The following is a 20,731-nucleotide window of genomic DNA, read 5'->3' as shown; positions in this document are numbered from 1 at the left end:
TGGAGGTGCCTTTTCTTTTTATGCCTGGCACAGCTCATAGGAGCACAACACAGACTATGTGGTATGGTAGAACTAGACCTGGCCTGTGAGGTGCCTGGTGCTAGAAGGACAAACCCAATGGTAGGTGCTGTTAGAGGAAGAAGAGTCTGGCAGGAAGAACATAAAACTTGGTGGATAGCACAGACATCATCCCCGTGGTGCTTAGCATCAGGGGAGCCCCGTTCACTGGGGACAGGTTGCCCCAGCCTATGGACAAAACTCTTGCTCCATACCTGCCCACACAGATGAGCTAAGTTCACATCTTCACCATCATCAAGGTGGTCTGGGTCAGCTCAGCCAGGTGGGTTCTCCCCACCACCCTTCACAGTCCTCTGATTCCACCCAGAAGCTAAGGAGCAAATAATTTTAGCCTTTTCTTGATGAAGATGGCAGTGGCTGGACCCTAGCTAAGGTATCAGAGGTGTCAGTGTCAAAGGAATGGCAGAAAGGCCTAAACTTACCCTGTGGTGATAAAATCATTAAGAAAGGGGACAGGAGCTAGGGAGGCCTTCAATTATTTTTCATCTCCCAAGCTTTCTCTGGAAACCCTTGGCGAGATCTTTATTTTCTTTGACAAAAGAGTTTTGGGAATGAAGTGGAAAAGAATAGAGTCTGCCTTCACAAGAACTAGTTAAACAAGTCTTCGTGGAAGAGAAAAATCATCAGAAGAGGGTGAACCCAGACTCAAGTCAGGAGAGATTGAAAAAACACACAATAGCCATGTTGTTCGCAACCCGAAGGGCTTCTGATCTGTCTTGGGAGCAAGAAGAATCTGCCAGCTGGAGCGGATGGTGGCATGGGACGGGGTGGTAGGGAGGAAGCAGAAACACCTCACCTCTTCACTGAGCTCCAAATGTCTCTGTCACGGAGGAGGGTCTTCAAACCCAAAAGTGTCAATCAAACACAGTTAAGAGATAATTGATCCATTCCTGGAATTCTGTCTAAAGGAAGGAACCTTCAGTAGAGAAAAAAGGCATGCACAAATTATTACAGTGTTGTTTAATGAAAAACCAGAAACAAAAGGAGGGCCCCAAACAAGAGACAATTTAAACAATCTGCAGAATGTCCAGTCTACGGACTCTCACAAAGCCATCAAAACGCCTCCAGACTCTGTAAGAGCTTGGAAACTGCATGCTGGCATGTTAAGTAAAAAATAAATAAAGGCGGAGCGCGGTGGCTCCCGCCTGTAATCCCAGCACTTTGGGAGGCCGAAGCAGGGGGACCACGAGGTCAGGAGATTGAGACCATCCTGGCTAACACGGTGAAACCCCATCTCTACTAAAAATACAAAAAAATTGTGGCGGCATGCACCTGTAGTCCCAGCTGCTGGGGAGGCTGAGGCAGGAGAATGACGTGAACCCAGGAGGCAGAGCTTGCAGTGAGCCGAGATCGTGCCACTGCACTCCAGCCTGGGTGACAGAGCAAGACTCCGTCTCAAAAAATACATAAATAAATAAATAAATAGGCCAGGCATGATGGCTCACGCCTGGAATCCCAGCAACTTTGGGAGAATGAGGTAGGCAGATCACCTGAGGGTCAGGAGTTCAAGACCAGCCTGGCCAACATGGCGAACCCCCAGCTCTACTAAAAATTAAAAAAAAAAAAAATTAGCCAGGCATGTTGGTGTACACCTGTAATCCCAGCTACTCAAGAGGCTGAAGCAGGAGAATCACTTGAACCTGGGAGGTGGAGGTTACAGTGAGCCAAGATGGTGTCACTACACTCCAGCCTAGGTGACAGAGCGAGACTCCGTCTCAAATAAATACAAACATACATAAATTATTAAATAACAAGATGTAAATTTGCTTAGACAGTTCACATTCTATTATGAGCATGTACTACTTTTTATTTTATTACCTTTGTGTGAGAAAAACTGTGGTATAAAATATTTTGAAAATCTTTATAAGATATATTTAAATTGTATTATCATATGTCTGAACAGTCTAACACAGACTACACCTAGAAAATAGGTGGAGGGTACACTAAATTGTAAATCAGGTAATGTCTCAGAGGTAGATATTTCCTAAATTTTCTACAGAGAATATGTCTTTATTGTGTTACATGGGGGAAAAAAAATCTCAAAAGTTTTATTTCAGTAGAGAAAGAAGGAGAAAGGAAAGGAGGGAGAGAGAGAGAAAGGCAGAAAGGGCAGGAAGGAAGAAAGAAGGGGAGGGAAGGGAAGGGTATTGGACTCAACACATGTAAAGCCCAAGAAACTCTGGTCTTCTGAGTTCAATTCTCCAGACACAAGGTCCCAGGGCAAGAAGCTCAGAAGCAAGTACAGAACGCCTGGCAGGCAGGCATCTTTGAGGGATGATAGCAAGTGAAGAGATGCTGAATTATTGACAGCCCATACTCTGATTTTTAAAAGAAAACAAAACATTAAATCCCAGTAACAACAGGCTGGCAAGTTTGATAACAATCTCTGGTAAATTTCTAAGCATGAGGACTTACAGAAGGGAAAGCAACAATCTCTAGAAGCCAGCATGAGTTCACCAAGGCTAAGCTGTGCCCAACTGGATTCCCATCCTGGAGGGACAACTAAGAGAGGAGGGATGAGTGGGTGCCTTTGGCAAAAGGCACAGTGTGGCCATTCGAGTGTCAAAGCCGCTTGGTCCCTGAATTAGAAGGTGAAGTGTTGCCTACCTAATGGTTCAGGTGCTGGGGAAGCAGGTGGGGCCACGATGTCAGCTCAGCAGGCATCTCCAACAATACCCCAAGGCTCAGCCCTTGACCTTGTCCACCTCAACCCTTTTCTCAGCAACTTGCCTGAAGTCGAAGGGAAGATGTGCTTATCAAATTTGCAGTTGACACAAAGCCAGAGGGATTGTTAACAGAAAGGATGGCAGAATCAAGATTCAAAAGCATCTTGACAGGTTGAAATAATAGGCTGAAAACATGTAAAAGGGATAAATGTAAATTCCTGCATTTAGGTTTTAAAAAAATTTTTTAAATAAACATCAGACATGAAAAAGAAGGCTTAAAGCAGAAAAGACAGCTAGGAAGGAGCCAGTGGGGCATGGTTAGTGTGCAGATCAAGGGAAGGGAGAAAGAAAAGAAAAGAATATTTGCTAAGTGTATCAGAAACTGTACTAGATGCTTTTTTATTTATCTGAGACAGAGTATCTTTCTGTCTCCCCGGCTGGAGTGCAGTGGTGCAATCATAGCTCACTGCAGCCTCAACCTCCTGGGTTCAAGAGACCTACCTACCTTAGCCTCCCAAGTAACCAGGACTACAGGTGCACACCACCACACATGGCTAATTTTTTCATATTTTGTAGAAATGAGATCAGTCCCTCTATGTTGCCCAGGCTGGTCCTGAATTCCTAGGCTCAAGCCTTCTAAAGTGCTGGGACTGAACTCCCAGCACTCTACCCAGTTTGCCCAGGCTGGTTTTGAACCTCAACCTTCCAAAGTGCTGAGTTTGCAGGTGTGAGCCACTGCACCTGGCTTCCAGCTAACTTTTTTATGTCTTATTTGTAGAGATGCCATCTTGTTATGTTGCCAGGCTTATTTGCTTTAAATTATTGCACACCATGTCTATGGGCCAGACATTATCACTGAGCCCATTTTACAGATGGGAAACTGAGACTCGATTATATCATTAGCTGATTAAATGATTCACATCAAGCTATTCAGTGATTCATGTTAAGCTACAAAGTGGTAGAGACAGAATTGGAACTCACGTTTTCCTGTCTCCAGAGCTAAGACTCTATCCCTCCCCTGCTTCGGGGAGTAAATCTTGATTAATCTGTGTTCATCACAATGATTCCTTTCTCCTCGCCAGTAATGGTTTTCAAAATGGGTCATCATTTACCTCTTGTCAATGAGACATGGAGATAAATATGGTGGTGGAGTTTCCAGTAAAGTTTTCTACTTTCTTAAAAATAAGCCCAAGAAGCATCTGTCCCTGCCTCTCTTCCGCCTCTAAGTGTTGTCAGCATGTAGGACTGGAACTGCAGGAGCCATTTGGGCACCTCGAGGAATCTGGCATTAGATGACCAGCCAGATGTGGAGGATATGGGGTGGAGAGGCACTGAACTAACCAAGGCCACCCAGGGCTTCTCCTTGGGAGACGATCCATTTTCCTGATTGTTCAAACCCCTTCTTCTTGGGTTTTCTGTCAGACTCTACCTGTATGTATCCTGACTAATACCCAAGGCTGGGCGAGTCACCTCTGCCAGCCCTGGCAAGGCCGCATTTGGAGTCCCGTACATATCCACATACAGCTGGGCCCATGGGTTGCTTTAGCTCTCCAGTCTCAGACCTACCTCTGTTCCCAGGGCCCAAGCTTGCTGGGGTCTACCTTGCTTGGCCCTGTGTGTGGGCTGGGGGTGGGGATGGAGGATGTCCAGCCCTGTCCTCTGCTCTGTCTTGTTGAAAGATCACCAGGCAGTGCTTTGCCCAGGCCTGAGAGATGATAACAGCATGTAGGGCAAGGTGTGAGCCAGAAAACAAGGGGAATGTGTACAGGTGAGACTTGGGCTCCATTCACTCATTTAACTTGTCGTTCACACACTTGTTTATGCGTTCATTCAACAACTATATGTTGAATACTATATGGATTGAGCATCTACTATGTTAAGTGCTCTGTCCAAAGACTTAGCACAAGGGTTGGGAAACTTTTTCCATTACGGGCCAGGTAGTAAATATTTTCAGCTTTGTGGGCCATATGATCTCTGTTGCAATTACTCAGCTCTGCCTTATAGAACAAAAGCAGCAATAGACAATATGTTTGTTAAAAGCGGGCTTGGCTATATTCCAATAAAAATTACAGTTGTTCCCCTTTATCCACAGGGGATAAGTTCCAAGACCTCCAGTGGATGCTGAAGCCATGGAAGGTACCAAACCCTCTGCATGCTATGTTTTTTCCTATACATAGATACCTATGATAAAGTTTAATTTATAAATTAGGTACAGTAAGTGGTTAACAACTCATAACAAAGTAGAATAATTATCACACTCTACTGTCATAAAACTTACTTAAATGTGGTCTCTCTCTCTCTCAAAATACCTTACTGTACTGTACCACAGGTAACTAGAACCGCGAAAATTGAAACTGTGGATAAGGAGGGACTACTGTATTTACAGAAGCAAATGGTGGGCCAGATTTGGCCACTGTCTGTAATTTGCCAATTCCTGACTCAGAACATGCAGTTGGAGAAGGTGGTGGGAGATACTATAGATTAAGTAAAGCCTTGAATAGCAGCAGAGAATATGAATTTTATTGAAAGGCTGATGGGAATTTGAAGAATGTTTATGCTGGAAAACAATGAAATCAAGGTGGGTGACAGAGGGATTGATTCAGCACCAGCCTCCTTGCCAGGCACTCATGATTCCTTCACTTACTCAATGAATATTTATTGAATGTCTACCATGTCCAGACACTGTCCTAGGTGTAGGGCAGACAGTGGCGAGCAGGGCAGACAGTGGTGAGCAAGGCAGTCAAGATGCTTATCTCTGTGGAGCTTATTCTCTCCCAAGTTCTCAGTGCTTTGTGATCTAGCCCTACCCTGCCAGCCTCAAATTCTCCCACTCTCCACCCGCTAAACCACTCAAAATTCCCGAATGTTCTTTCCCACTTCTGTCACTTCGCACTTGCTGGTGTCTCATCCTGGAATGCCCTCATTCGCCTCGTCCGCCTGCTGAAGGCCTTAGAGCCCAGCAGAGTCTCCTCCTTGTGAAGCCTTTGCCCCCAGCTTTCCCTGGGAGAGAGTTGGTCACTCCTTCTGGGCTCCCCCACTCTATGTACCCACCTTAGCTCAAGTGCTTCTCATATGACATTGGAATTATTTGTTCATAAGCCTGTCACTTCTATAAGAGCATGGGTTTCTCAGGATGCTGCGTCCCTAGCACCTGGCAGAGGCCAGGCATATCAAAGTGGCCCAACAAGTGTTTGTGAATGAATGAATGAATGAACGAATGAATGAATGAAAATATCTTTGGGAAAGGAAAGAGTTATGCCAGAAAAAAAGGTGGGAGACCTCAAACCTGAGAAGAAGGATGTCCGCTACCTTAGGGATCTAAATGCTTGGAAGATACAAGGGATCTTATTCACAGGCTTAAATCTCCTGTCGAAAATTATCTGTTGAGCATGAACAATAATACAGTCTTTCCCTCTCTGAAACGCCATGGTGAGGGCTCCTTTGTCTGATTAAGGGCTGTCGGGAGTGACTGATGGGCTCCCGCTGGACAGCTGAAACCTCTTTCCTCCTGACAGCACGAGCGATAGCCGAGCGGAAGTTGACCCCAGCTGACACAGTCATCTTAAAATATCTCGAGAAGACCAGTGATAAAGGAGTCTGTGATGTCAGGACTCAGCTGGAGGCCAAACCAAAAGGACCCCAAGAAACTAGCCCTGGGTGAATTGTATTCCAGGAAGCAGCTCAATATCCAGCCAGAATGAATGCAAGACCATCATCAGCAATATCAAAAAGCATTTATTCAGCATGTATTGGCACATGGTACTAGATTCAGTTCAGATCCAGATCCAGAGAATAACGTAGACACAGCCGTTCTCCAATGGCACCTTGCAACACACAAAGAAATGTAAGGATTCAGCCATTGCTATGGGCCTTTCTGGTTTACAAAGAGCTTTCAGCAGCACAGGGAAGGAAATAAAACAAGTTTGAATATTATTCCCACTTTAGAGGTGAGGAAACCAAGGCTCAGGTTAAGTGCCTTGTCCAAGTTCACACAGCTAGGAAGGTCAGAGCAGGGATCTCTTTCAGAGCAGCAAACAAACAGCACACTCAAGCGTTCAATGAAGACATTCTTTAAAGAGCCGTGGACAGGGCCAAGGGAACCAACAATGAACGGAGAAGCACCCTCAAGGTTATGGGTTGAATTCTGTCCCCCAAAGAAGACATGTTGCAATCCTAACCCCCAGTATCTCAGATGTAACCTTATTTGGAAATGGGGTTGATGCAGATGTAATTGGTGAAGATGAGGTCACACTGGAGTAGGGTGGGCCTTGGGCAGTATGATTGGTGTCCTTATGAAAAGAGAAGAGACACCGAGGCAGACACCCGAGGGGAGAAGGCCATGTGAGATGGAGGCAGGGACTGAAGTGGTACAGCTGCCAGTGAGGATCTCCAAGGACACCAGCAACCACCGGAAGCTGGGAAGAGGCAAGGAAGTGTTCTCTACAGTGTTGGAGGGAGCACGACCTGGCTCATGCATTCATTTGGGGCCTCAGCAACACAGCAAAGGAGGTAGAACAGAGAGGAATATTATGTCCACTTTAGAGGTGAAGAAACCAAGGCTTAGATCTAGCCTCCAGAACTGCGAGAGAATACATCTCTGTTCCCTTAAGCCACCCAGACTGTGGGGCTTTCTTACTGCAGCCTTAGGAAACTAATACACTGAGGCTGGCAACAGTGGGCACCCCTAGGCCTCAAGGGAGCATGTTGTAGCAGTCCAGGGAGAGCAGAATTCACAGAAGTGGGGCTGCCTGACAGGAGGGGTGACCCTGCTACTGCCAGTCACCATCCCTTGAGGAGGAAGCTGAGCAAACAAATGCCCTGACCCCTCTCTGCTTTCCTCCTGCAAAGTCTCCCCTCATGTCCCCCATCAGTCAAACCTAACGGGGAGCCAGTGGGCAACAGGGTGAGGGTGATGCAGTCTGCAGAGTAAGGGTCATGCAGTTTGCACCCTGGGTCTAAGAATAGGTTGGGAGGGTGGGGAGAGGCCTGGGAGAGCCACTGGAGACCTCCCAGCACATGTCCTGAGCTCATGCCCCACCAACATGCCTGTTGAGGAAGGGACTCTAAAGACATGGAAAGGACAGTTTCCACCCTTTGGAAACCTGTAGTTTCACAAGGAGCCCACAGATGCCTGGAAAGCAGAACCACGTTGATACGTGCAGCAAAGAAATCAGTGTGCAGGAAAGGCATGTGCTTGTGGTTAGCAGAAGGCAGGGTGGTCAGGGACACCTTCCCACCTCCCCTCACTATGCCTCATTGTCCTCGGTGTAAACTAGGAATATTGCTTCCTTGCCAAGGAATAGCCAGAGAGGTCACAGTGGAGGCAGGAGTCCTCGGTCTAGTGGCTCCCGCCTTGCCACATGCGTGCTGCAGAGCTGCAGGCAGACTGGAACCAGAGAGAGCAATCCTGTCACCAGACCCCAGCCTCACCATCCCCACCACAGCAGGCCTGAGCTCCCGGGTGGCCTCTGCCCCAGCACCTCTTCCACAGGCAGGTGGCTTCCTGGAACCTCAGCACAAAGATCTCTGCAGAGCCCCAGAATGGATCCACAGGGTTTCTCAGGGAAAGGGCAGGCAGGCTGAAGCCTGAGAGTGTGGGGAACCCCCACCAAGCTAGTAAAGGTCACGAGGACAGAGAGGCGGCCTGCTCCAGCAGACAGACAGAGCAACCGGGGAGAGGATCCCTAAAGACTCACAGATGGAAAGGTCTGTCCTCAGCTGTGCACTTGACTACAAGACCGTCCTTCTCTGACTAGGACTTACGCTGAGGCTTTAATTATAGCTTGTCACTCATGCACCATCCCCGGGAGATGGCTGAGCGGGATGGCAAAGGAAATGAAACTCTCGCTTCAGATGGCTCATTCTGTCTGTCAGGAAATTTCAAACTCACAAACAATAATATCCTGAATTGTGGCAGAGCAGTGCCTCCCCCACCCAGTCCCTGCCTCCCAGTCCAGGCCCCACCAATGAGTCACTCCTTGCTGGGGTGGGACAGCTGCTGCCAGACGCCATTCCTCACCCTATCCCAGCCAGGCAAAGTGACTGACGCAAGGTCACCCAGCAGACAGTTGGTGGAGCACGGAGAGCTGCGAGCACTGCATTGCTGTGAGCATAGCATTGTAGGTTCTTTTCTGATTCTTCAGCATCCCAGAAGGGCAGGCCCCAGCCATGATAATAGGAACGGTTTATGATCCTCTCTGGCTGCCAGGAGCTAAGGCTTTGTGTAAACCATCTCACTTAATCCTCTCGGCAGGATTGAATTGGTTTGTAATTATTATCCTCACTTTTCATGGACAAAATTCAAGACTAGAGCGTTTGTTCAAGGTCACACAGCTAGAACCAGGCCTTGAACCCAGGTTGCCCAACAACAGAGCCTGTGCTCCTAAGCCCATACTTGTCCTTACACTTGGACCTAGATAAGGAGGTGGCAAACCTGGAGTTCTAGCCATTCCCTTCTGCCAAGGGACACAGATTGTTTCTGGAAGCATTCAACAAAGGGCATCCCCCACATGACGGAGACAGACTGTCCTTGAGCTCTGGCAGGGTCGGCTGTGAGTGTCAGGGGTAGAGGGGGGGTGTCCTTGCATCTGGTCCTCAGGTTGGCCTGCTGCAGTGCTGGTAGCAGGGAGGGGAGCTGTGGCTCAGGCCTGGCTCCCGGCAGCTCAACCATGAGATCTGTGCTCTCACTGGGCAGTTTCACATCCCTCAGCCCCTGAGTCTTGAGTGGGACATCTAGAATGGACTAGGGTTAGGCTTAAAACAGGACATCAGCAACTTAGGGCCAGTGTGACCCAGAGGAGCCTGGGGCATGCCACACAGACCCCTTGCAAGCAACAGGGCCCAGAGACCACTAGCCTCCCTGCTGGCAGTCTCCCTGGGCCACCCAGGAATAAGCTGCTTTGGATTACTTAAATCACCAAGGTTTCCACCTGCTTTGGGAAAAGAGGAATTTCAGCCTTAAGACACTCCAGGACAAGAAAAATCAAGTACAGTGCCAATGGGGAAGGGCAGAGCATCTTTGTTGGGCTTGTGGTCTAGAAGTGAGAGGACCTGATCCAAATCCTGGTTCCCATCTTGCTAGTTGTGGGGCTTTCAGCAGGTCCCTGAACCCCTGTGAGCCTTGGCTTCCATGGATATAGGCCTTTAGTAATGTGATGGGAGGGGAGGGCTTCACAACACTCCTCAATTTTTTCAGCCCCTTAGGTGGAACAGGAAGGCTAGAAGACAGGGGCTTGAGTTGGGTGTTTTTCTTCCTCTAGGTAGGTTAGGCTCTGATAAAATTCCAGCAGGGGCTGGGCACAGTGCCTCACTTCTGTGATCCCAGCACTTTGAGAGGCCAAGGTGGGAGGATTACTTTAGCCCAGGAGTTCGAGACCAGCCTGGGCAACATAGTGAAACCCAACCTCTACAAAAGATTTTGTTTTTTTTAAATTAGCCACGTGTGGTGGTGCGTGCTTGTGGTACCAGCTACTCAGGAGGCTAAGGCGGGAGGACCACTTAAACCTTGCAGGGATGTGGCAGGCCAGGTCTCACTAACGCGGGCCTCCATAACAACTGTGTCAGTACTGACTGAGTGGTTAAGTATAAAAATTCACATTTTTATTTGGTTAAGTTAAATATGAAAAGCTGGTGCCCTTATACAACGGCTGGAATGTAACAAAAGCCCATCAAGAGTTTTGTGTAGGCCTTTCCTGGGCCTTAAAGCATGATAAAATAACGAAGGAATTCTTAACAGGACCCATGTAGGATTAAACAAGTTTTATTGTGGGTCTGAAGAAACTCCCCAGGGCTCCACAAATAAGTTTATTGGAGGTCTGAAGGAACTCCCCAAACTTCAGTGATTTAGCAGGAGACAAGATAAGGGTAATTACCCCAACACCTGGACCCATTTGGATGAAGTAAATTTACTGAGGCTCCAGTGGAAGGTCTTCAGGACTCGGACCTTGGTTATAGATTAAAAGAAATTAATCACTTATGTGTTTAGATGAATGCACACTTGTGCATAGACATATAGCTTAGAAGGTGTATCAGCTCTGGAAAACTCTATAATTTGGAGTTGTTCTGGCAATAACTTCCAGGCCTTCTCCCTGTCATCAGTTGCAGAAATAAAAACTCTCTTCCTCCCCAGTTCATCTGCATCTCGTTATTGGGCCACAAGAAATAGCAGCCCAATCCTCAGTTTGGTCTGGGAACAGGTAGAGGCTGCAGCAAGCTGCGATCGCACCACTGCACTCCAGCATGGGCAACAGAGTGAGACCTTGTCCAAAATATACATATATATATATTTTTAAAAACCACACCGAGCACAGTGGCTCACGCCTGTAATCCCACCACTTTGGGAGGCTGTGGGCAGATCACCAGAGGTCAGGAGTTCGAGATCAGCCTGACCAACAGGGAGAAAACCCATCTCTACTAAAAACACAAAATTAGCCGTGTGTAGTGGCACAGGCCTGTAATCCCAGCTACTTGGGAGGCTGAGGCAGAAGAATCACTGGAATCGAGGAGGCAGAGGTTGCAGTGAGCTGAGATCACGCCATTGCACTCCAGCCTGGGCTACAAAAGCAAAACTCCATCTCAACAACAACAACAAGAACAAAAAATCTCCAGCAGGCTAGGCTCCTGAGGGCAGGACTTGGTAAGAATAGAATGCTCTGAGTATTTCAGAATGTTTTCTTTTCCCCTCCCCACCACCAGATTTTTCTGTGCTATTCACTGTGATGACCAGGTGGGCCGTGGGGGCCTGGTGACTGGGTTCCCCCTAGGCTCTTCTTTCTCAGGTTTGCCCGTGCAAAGCCTCTAGGAATTTGTCAATTACAGGGTATGTTTTACCCCGGAACTGGTTCCCACAGAAGTTTCTGCTCCAATAAGTTGTGATTCTCTGTATCCACCTGTCTGTCTTTACAATTTGGGGTGCAGTGGTTTGCCCGGTGGCCTCAATTCTGTGGTGGATATAAGAAGACTCGGTTTCCAGTTTGTCCAGTTTTCTACATGTGATTACGATGCAGTGGTGGCTTCTGAACGCCTTCTTGGTGCGTGTCTGTGGAAAAGGCTTGTGTGATGTGTTGAGTCCAGTGGACTCAGTTCATTCATTCAGTGCCCTCTTTGTGCTGGCATTGACTCAAGGTCTGTGTTCTTCGTCTTGCTATTCCTCACCTCCCAGAAGGAAAGGTGTTACAAACTTCACTTTACAGACAAGAAAAACTGAGGACCAGAGAAGTTAAGTCATGCAGCTGCGGGGGTGAAGGTTTGCACGACTCCAAAGCCCACACGTCCCCACGCTGATCATGTGCTGCTGCTCACTCTTAACGGTTCGGTCCCTCTCCCCGCAAATGCCCTCTGATCAGCCAAGCACACAGACCCACCCCTGGTCCCATGAGGAGGCTGTGGAGCACTCCATCTGTGCTCGGGTGAAGGGTTAAGCTGCCTCGCGTCATGGGAGGGAGGGTGCTGGCAGCCCCCTTATGTCTAGGTCCGGTTCCTGGGAAATACGCTCAAACGGTGCATTATAGTTTTATGAATCCAGCTCCTTCTGTTGTCCTGATTGAAGTACAGAATGCCTGGGGCAGGCTGCCCTCCTTCACAGACCCATTTGTCATGGGAATTGATTAGAAAAGAAAAAGGCAGCTTGATGGCTTGATTGCATTTGTTTGAGGCAGGAGGAGGACTGCCACCTGTCTCTGCCACCCTCGGCTTGGCTGGACCAAAGGAAGTGCCGGCTCTTTGTCCCAAAGCAAGAGTGCCTTGAGGAGTGCCACAGATGCTGGGGGGAGCTGGCGGGGTCAACATGGTAGGGAAGCAGGGTCTTCCGAGCCTGGGGTTTGGGGCAGTGATGCGCCCTCTTTGCCTTGGAGGAGGCGGGGACACAGAGGAGCATCTGCTCTGAGGCCACTCGCCAGAGGCTTCAGAAGGGGGCTGCTCTGCCTTCAGGGTCAGAGGCAAAGAAAGGGGCAGCTTAGTCTGTTTCTAAGCAGAACCTCCCACACCAAGTGGCAAGGGAGCAAGCCCCAGGAAATGAAGGGTAGGATGAAGGAGGGTAGTCTTAGGGGTTCACTGTTCCCACATCCAGATTGTCCCAATGTGGCAATAGAGTGTGCCACTCAGCTCCCCCCGCTTCCATGTGATTCACTGTGAGGTAAAGTTCAGACCCTGAGCAAGGCAGCCACCATGTTTGAGCCACCTACAGGCAGCAGGGCTACATTTATCCCCCGTTCCTGGGAAAGTCGCAATATCTCAGACCATTGGACCCACCTTGTTGTTCAACAGACGAGGAGGGACTTGCCCAAGGGCACACAAAGACACTTGGCAGAGCCAAGACCTGACCCACCTCTTGACTCCCAGATGAGGTGGCAAGAGAGAATGGGATCAACCACTATCCTTGGCCATCAGGACAGTGAGGAAAAGAACAGCACCCCTCGCCAGGGTGAGCAGCTGAATTAACCTTGGCCTTCAGCAGGGAGACCGAGGCCTCTGACAGTCTGTCCTCTTGGCCACCTTGCAGCAAGCCCGTTTCAGGTTCTCACATGTCTACACCCTGGTCATTGCTGCTCCAGGGCTGAGAGGTGCTGCAGGGAAGGAAGGAGGGAGGAGGGAAGGGCAGGAGGAGGGCAGTCCGTGCCAGGAGACTCAGGGGACACTGAGATGGAAGAGCAGGCTTATTGACCTACAGCACACCGAGACGGATTTCCATATTCAGCACATACTGGAAGAATAAACTCATTGAGATGCCACATTGCTTTCCAAGATGTCCCAAGAGGCACAGGGTTGGAAAGGCCTAGACAGAGCTAGGAGTGTTCCTCCATCTTGGGCAGAAGGCAAGAAGACACCTCCTCCGGGACTGGCCAGCAGAGGCCTCACAGCTCCCTGCAGCCTCAGACACTTGATGCCCCCAGCTGTCCCTGAGGTCCAGCAGAGCCTCTCCTGGAGCTAAGCCACTCTCTCACTCCGGAAGATTGTGCACACACACGGTGGATAAAGGGAACGCACTCTGGGGAAACAGGAACCATCTTCCAGCTCTTACACACCTGTTCCCAGATTCAGCTGAATGTCTTCCGTGTACCAGGTCTGGGGATAGTAGGATGTGACTGTAACTCAGAAACTTCTTCCAAAGGGCTTATAGTCTGATGATGCAGGTGACTGCAAACAGGTGACTGCAACATGGGGTTTAAAAGGCCAAGATGCCGGTAAGCAAAGGTATTATGGAAATACAGGGCATTTAGCCAGAAAGGAGGGTCAGGGCAGGAGGCTTCCTGCAAGAGCTGAGTCTGAGAGGACAGGGAGGAGTTAGCTGGTCTGAGTGGTGTGACTTAAGGCAGAAGGCAAAAGCAGCACTGGGCCTAGACATAGAGCTGGGAAAGAGCATGTGGTGCTTGGAGGATTAGAGGAGGGTGGTGTTGTCAAGCTCAGAAGGAGAGGCTGGGGAGGCAGCTGGAGCCAGGGCTGCAGAGCTCAGATGAGCTTCCAGGGCAAAGGGCAGCATGGTGATCAGAGCCTGGTCCCTACTGGGCCCATCTTCTGTGGTCCCTTCCCCTTCCATGGGTGCTGTTCCTTTCCTGGCTATGTGCTGCCAGAGGGACCCCAAGGGACCTGTCATGTAGCCCTATCCAATGTCACTCCCAGGCCCTATAGGCCAAGTCTATGCAGCTCGTCTGTCTCCCACCCACGGCCCCTCAGTCAGTCCATCCACAAAATCTCCTCCTCACTTCAGGCCACAGAACTCCCAAGGAGGGGAAGAGCCTGTAGCTAGCATCTGCTCCATGGGGCCCTTTAGATCCAGGGGAAAGATACATGGCCAGGGCACTGCCAAAAGTTATACCCCCCAAAAGCATGGTGAAGGCCCACCGGGGTTTTGTTGGAGATGACCACCTGAGGGCTGGCATTCACCTGCTCCTGGCGCTTCCCACCCTGGCTGCACACTGTGATCATCAGGGTTGTTCTCCTCAATAGCAACACCTGGGCTCTCCCCAAACCAGTTAAATGGGTTCTCAGGGTGGGTCCCAAGCATGGGCATTTTTAAAAGCTCCCTAGGTGACTCCATCAGGCAGCTCAGGCTGAGAACCACCAGTCCATACCAACCAACTCAGATTCCATCTTTCTTATTACATCTTCTTCCTCTAATCTCACAACTTCTATCTCTCCCACTGGCTCTCTCCTTCCACCTGTTCCTTCTCCTCTTCTCCAAGACTGACCCCTCTGCTAAGCCCTGGATCTCATCTCCTCCCATCACCTGGGGAACCACACTCCAAAGAAAACAACGATACTAATAGTCATAAGAATAATAGCAGCCAGTATTCATGGAGCGCTTAATCTGTACCAGGCATATGAATGTTCTCATTTGGATTTTGTCCTCAGAACAACCCTTTACTATAGGTACTATCATTGTCCCTCATTTCAGAAAAAGAAACTGAGTTCCAGGGAGGTTAAGTATTAAATCATATAAGCCCAAGGCCCTGGCACTACTGAGCAGCAGGAGCAGAACTCACACCTAGGTGCCTATGGCACCAACGCCTAGCCCTTAACTGTCATGGAGACCACCTCTCCATCACTACCTTGGATCTCCCATGTCTTCAACCTCCATGAACTTGCACTTCCTTGGCAGGTTGATCTTCCAGCATTCTCAGCCTTTCCATGCCAGTCACTGAGTTAGCCTGCAAGTTCCAGAGCAGACACAGGGCGCTCTGTGTCCCCTGTGTCTCCACAAGGTCTCCCCAGGTACATGCTCGAGGCAGGTGAGCTCTGGGCCCCCAGGGCTCTGGAAAGGTTTTGTTATAACCTGCTTACTTGTCAGTCACACCCACCATATGGTGAGCCCCTCAAGGTAGCACCTATGGTCTTACTTTTTAGGGAGGAGAAAAGGATCATCTGACTTAAATAAATTTCAAAAAAATTCCACCAGCTTGAAAAATGCTCTGTTGTACCCAGATGCCTATTTGATGCCCAAAGAATGCAATTGCTTGCATGCAGCCACTCCATCCACACTGTTTCCCCCTTGCCTATGGGGCCTTGTGCCATGAAGATGATCAGTAAGACATTTTTAGGTTTCTGCCCTGGTTAGAGTGAGAAGGAACCTGGCAGGGAGGTGTGACATGGGGCACAGCAGATGTGTGTGCTATGAGGCACGCTGAGGAGAGATGTGTGGGTGTGGGTATGGGTATGGGACATGGGGTGGCAGGCATACAAAGTGTGTGCATGGGTGTGATGTATGTGTATATGGTGTGATGGGTGTGTCTCATGAGGGGCACATGTCTGGGAGTAATTTTTGTGTAGTGCATTGAAGTGTGGTTTTGCTGTATGTATGATTTGCAGATGATGTGATGTATATTTGTTATGTGGTGTGTGGTATGTTTCTATAGCACGTGTGGCATATATGTGATATGTGTCATGCATGTGGCCTGGGATATGATGTGTGTGATCACAGTGTGTGAAAGGGTGTGAGGTATGGGGTCATTTGCGTGTGGTGTTACATATGAGGTGAGTGATCTGTGACACGAGGAAGGAAAGAGATTTAGCCCCTCTCATTCCCACTTCTGGCTTCTCTGCTCAGCCTGGGTTCTGTAGGCACCTTCACTCATGCAGTAAGATTCACAGACTAAGACCCAAGGAGTCCCATCCTGAAAGTGATGCAGCAGCCATCCCAGGAAGGGAGAGCTTGGGCTCAGCACTCCCCATCAAAGTAAAACTAGACTTTCCTCATTTTCTCAGCTACTGAGAGCCCTGTAACCTGGGAGCTCAGCTTCAGGAATGCCAACAAGGAGAGGACAGAGTCCTATAAATGGTCAAGACCCCACTGCCTATAAGTAGGCAGTGAATGGGGAAAGCCTATATTCTTAAGTCTCTTCCCAAACTCAGATGGTCAGTTGATGGGCAGAACATTGTAGATAAAACATTGAATTGAAAATAGAATTCCTATTTATCTTCTCCAGTTCACAATGGGCTCAGCCCCATGCCTGATGTAACCCTGCTAAAATCTGGACTCATGTGGCTCATTGAGAATTATTATGACCAAGAAGCACAATGCAATGCCATTCCTTACTCTCTGTCTTAGCACCACTAAAGGAGACTCAGATCCATGGACTCCAACAACATTTATTAAAATCTCATTCATTCTACTTCCTTCTTTCCTTGCAGCTGCTTGGGTGTAACTCTCCTCAACCCCCTGAAAAAGCTCCTCCTGGCTCCCAGTTCGTGAAATTCTCCTCTGCTCTTCCTACCTCATCCAGCACTTTAAGATGTAGAATAACTTGGCCTTTCTGCCCACAAGAAGGAATCATTTTTTTTATAGGGGCTGGGGGTAGGATGGCGATTTCAGGATCCTCTTTGTAGAAAAGGAATGTCAGGGAATAGCACCACATTTGAGAATCTTGGGTCCTGGTTCACTAAACTGTGTGGCCTATATGAGCTGCATGTTCTCCCTGAGACTCTTTCCACAGCTGCTTAAGGCAACCATTATCCTAGCAACTCACTGCTTCACAGAATTAAAATCTGCTAAAGAGGCATGCTAATACTCAAAGCTCTAGGAGAAAAGAACAATACATTGACGACTTATCTTTCTTACCTGTCCATTAGCAAGGCAGTACCCATGGCAGTGCAGTGCAGGACAGCAACCTTGACCAGAACTGATGGAAAGCTGCAGAGATGCCACTGGAAACTCAAATTGGAAGTCAGTGCCAGCATTTTAATACCTTTCTATAGTATTGAGTTAGGGTTTGGGGAAGGCTGGGAGGATTTACAAGTGACATTCCTTCATTACCTAGGACAGAGAAGGACTCGCACACACACACACACACACACACACACACACACACGATGTTCTTGTTTCATCTTTCTACACTCATCCCCAATTTTTCTGAATCTCATTTTCCTCACTTGTGAAATGAAGGTGACAACTGCATAGAACAATCCTTTAGAACCAGACTTTGGAACCTGTTCTACCTTTTCTTACTAGATGTGAGACCTCAGACAAGTGATTCAACCACTCTAGGTCAGTTAGTGATTACAGAAAAACAAGCTACTTTAAAACTTAATGGCTTAAAACAACAATCTGTTATTATTTCTCATGAGTCTATGAGTAGCCTGGGTGGTTCTGCTGATGTGAGCCAGACTTGACTGATCTTGGCTGAGGTCACTCATGCATCTACAGTCAGCTGACAGATCAGCTGGGGGCTGGCTGGTCTAGGATGGCCTTGGCTAGGATAACTTGGCTCTGCTCCACATCCTCCAGGAGAGCCCAGGCTTGTTCTCGTAATGGTGTTTATTTCCAAGAGAGTGAGTGGAAACACATCTGGGCTTTTTCAAGCCTATGCCTGCATTAAGTTTTCTGCCATCCCATTGGCCAAAGAGTCATTTGACTGAACCTGGAGTCAGAATGGAAGAGGCCTGTAAAGTTACAGGGCAAATGGCGGGATCACAGGGAGGCAAGTAATAAGTGTTGTCAGTGTAATCAATCTACCACACCCTTTAAGCTCAGTTTCCTTATTTTCTTTTAATTGAGGTGAAATTCACATAACATAAACTTAACCTTTTTTTTTTTTTTTTTTTTTTTTTGACACAGAGTCTCAGTCTGTCACCTAGGCTGGAATGCAATGGTGCCATCTTGGCTTACTGCAGCCTCCACCTCCTGGGTTCAAGCAATTCTCATGCCTTACCTCCCAAGTAGCTGAGATTACAGGCACCCACGACCACACCCGGATAATTTTTGTATTTTCAGTAGAGACAGGGTTTCACCATGTTGGCCAGGCTGGTCTCGAACTACTGACCTCAGGTGATCCACCCGCCTCGGCCTCCCAAAGTGCTGGGATTACAGGCATGAGCCACAGTGCCTGACCAAATTAACCATTTTAAGGTGCACAATTCAGTGATATTTGGTACATTCACAATGTTATGCAATCATTACCTTTATCTAAGTTTCCAACATTTTAGTTACCATAAAACAAAACCTCACAGTATTAAGCAGATACTCCTCATCTCCCCCTCTGTCCTCTCCAGCCCCTGACAACCACAAAACTGTTCACTGTCTCTATGGATTTACTTATTCTGGATATTTCATATAAATAGAATATGTGAACGGTGTCTGGCTTCTTTGACTTAACATAATATTTTTGAGTTTTATCCATGTTGTAGCATATATGAGCACTTCATTCCTTTTTATGGCATAATAATATTCCTTTGTATGAACATGGCACAATTTGCTGATTTATTCATTTATTGCTGGATATTTGGGGTGTTTTCATGCTGTGGTTATTGCAAATGATGCTGTGATAACATTAATGTACAAATATTTGCTTGAGTAACAGTTTTCAATTCCTTTGGGTCTATTCCCCCCAAAAGAGTAGAATTGCTGGGTCATATGACAATTTTACATATAACATTTTGAGGAACTCAGTTTCCCTTATTTTCAAAATGGATTACTTTGCAGACATGCTGAGAGGCTTCGAGAGTGCGTGTGAAGTGTCTTGCACAGAGTACGACTTCAATAAAGGGTATATATAACTATTCTTTTGTTCCTTCATTCAATAACCATTTATTGAGCCCAGGATCAGGAATTATGTGAGATGCTAGATAGATACGTGGATATAGATGATATAAAATATCTATAAAACATATGCCTATATTTTTATAGACATATAAATATATCCCCAGGGTCCCTTCCAGCTCAGACTTACAATGGTTCCCTCCTTGGTTCTCGCCTGGTGTGTCCTTCACAAACAGAAGACAAAAGGTTCTCTCTCTCTCCCTCCCCAACTGAGTCCCCAGGAGGCGGCTGGCTTCATTGCTCCCCACCTGAATCAGTTCAGACCACCTATTTCAGATCTGTCGGCTCTTATAAATGTAGCCACACACCCGCAAAGTGAGATAAAATGGCAATGTGATTAGTGTGTGTGTGAGTGCGAATGCTCATGTGTCCCTGTCTCATTGCTTTTGTAAAGATTAATACATCAGAGCAAGCACTTACGAAAGGAAGAATAAAAAACAACAACCGGGTCCAATTCTCCAGACATTCAATAACCGAATGTCACCCACATGGTAAGCAATAAAATAAAAATATATGCTTAGCAGAGGCAATATAAATATGATGTATATTTTGAAGTCGGATAACAGAACAGTGGCATAAAAATAATACCCAGTGGCAAATTCAGGAAAGAGACCTTTTAAAAACACAGAATGTCTTTGGGCTGCCATTCCTAACATATCACAGCATCTCAAGCAGTAAAGCAGGGCTTGGTTTAAATCTGACAGGAGCACCTCGTGTAATGAGGGCATAGAAATTCTTGCCAGCATCCCATTGTCAAGGCGACATCTACTTCCCCTGCACCCCCCACTACCCCACTCCTGAGAACTGCCCTCTCTACAATCTACTAGCTCCATCCCCTTTGCCTGTCTCAGTAACTCCTTACTTTTCTTTCTTTCTTTTTTCTTTTCTTTTTTTTTTTTGAGACAGAGTCTCTCTCTGTCACCCTGGCTGGAGTGCAATGGCATGAGTTCGGCTCACTGCAACCTCCGCCTCTTGGATTCAAGCAATTCTCCTCCCTCAGCCTCCTGATTAGCTGGGATTACATGTGTGCCACCACGCCCAGCTAATTTTTGTACTTTTAGTAAAGACAGGGTTTCTCCATGTTGGTCAGGCTGCTCTCGAACTCCTGATCTCAGGTGATCCGCTGCCTCAGCCTTCCAAACTGTTGGGATTGCAGGCGTGAGCCACCGCGCCCAGTCTCAATAATCCCTTACTCTTTAAAACTCCTTCGCAGACGTTATTCCATTCAACCTTTACAACCTGCCTCTGAGGTTGGGAGGACAGGTATCATTATCGCCATTTTATAGATGAGGAAATAGAGGCCACATAAGTGGTCTGAAACCCAGAACTGAAACGCCACCTACCTGTCCCTCCACCCCAGAAAGAAAAAATGTCTTCCCTGTATTAGAAACTGTCATTTTCTGCTCACACATGCATACACACACATACACACACACACACACACAAAAATCATTAAAAA

This window comes from Theropithecus gelada, chromosome 16, assembly GCF_003255815.1.
Source record: "Theropithecus gelada isolate Dixy chromosome 16, Tgel_1.0, whole genome shotgun sequence".
Taxonomy (NCBI): Eukaryota; Metazoa; Chordata; class Mammalia; order Primates; family Cercopithecidae; genus Theropithecus; species Theropithecus gelada.
Note: the sequence above shows the minus strand (reverse complement) of the source record.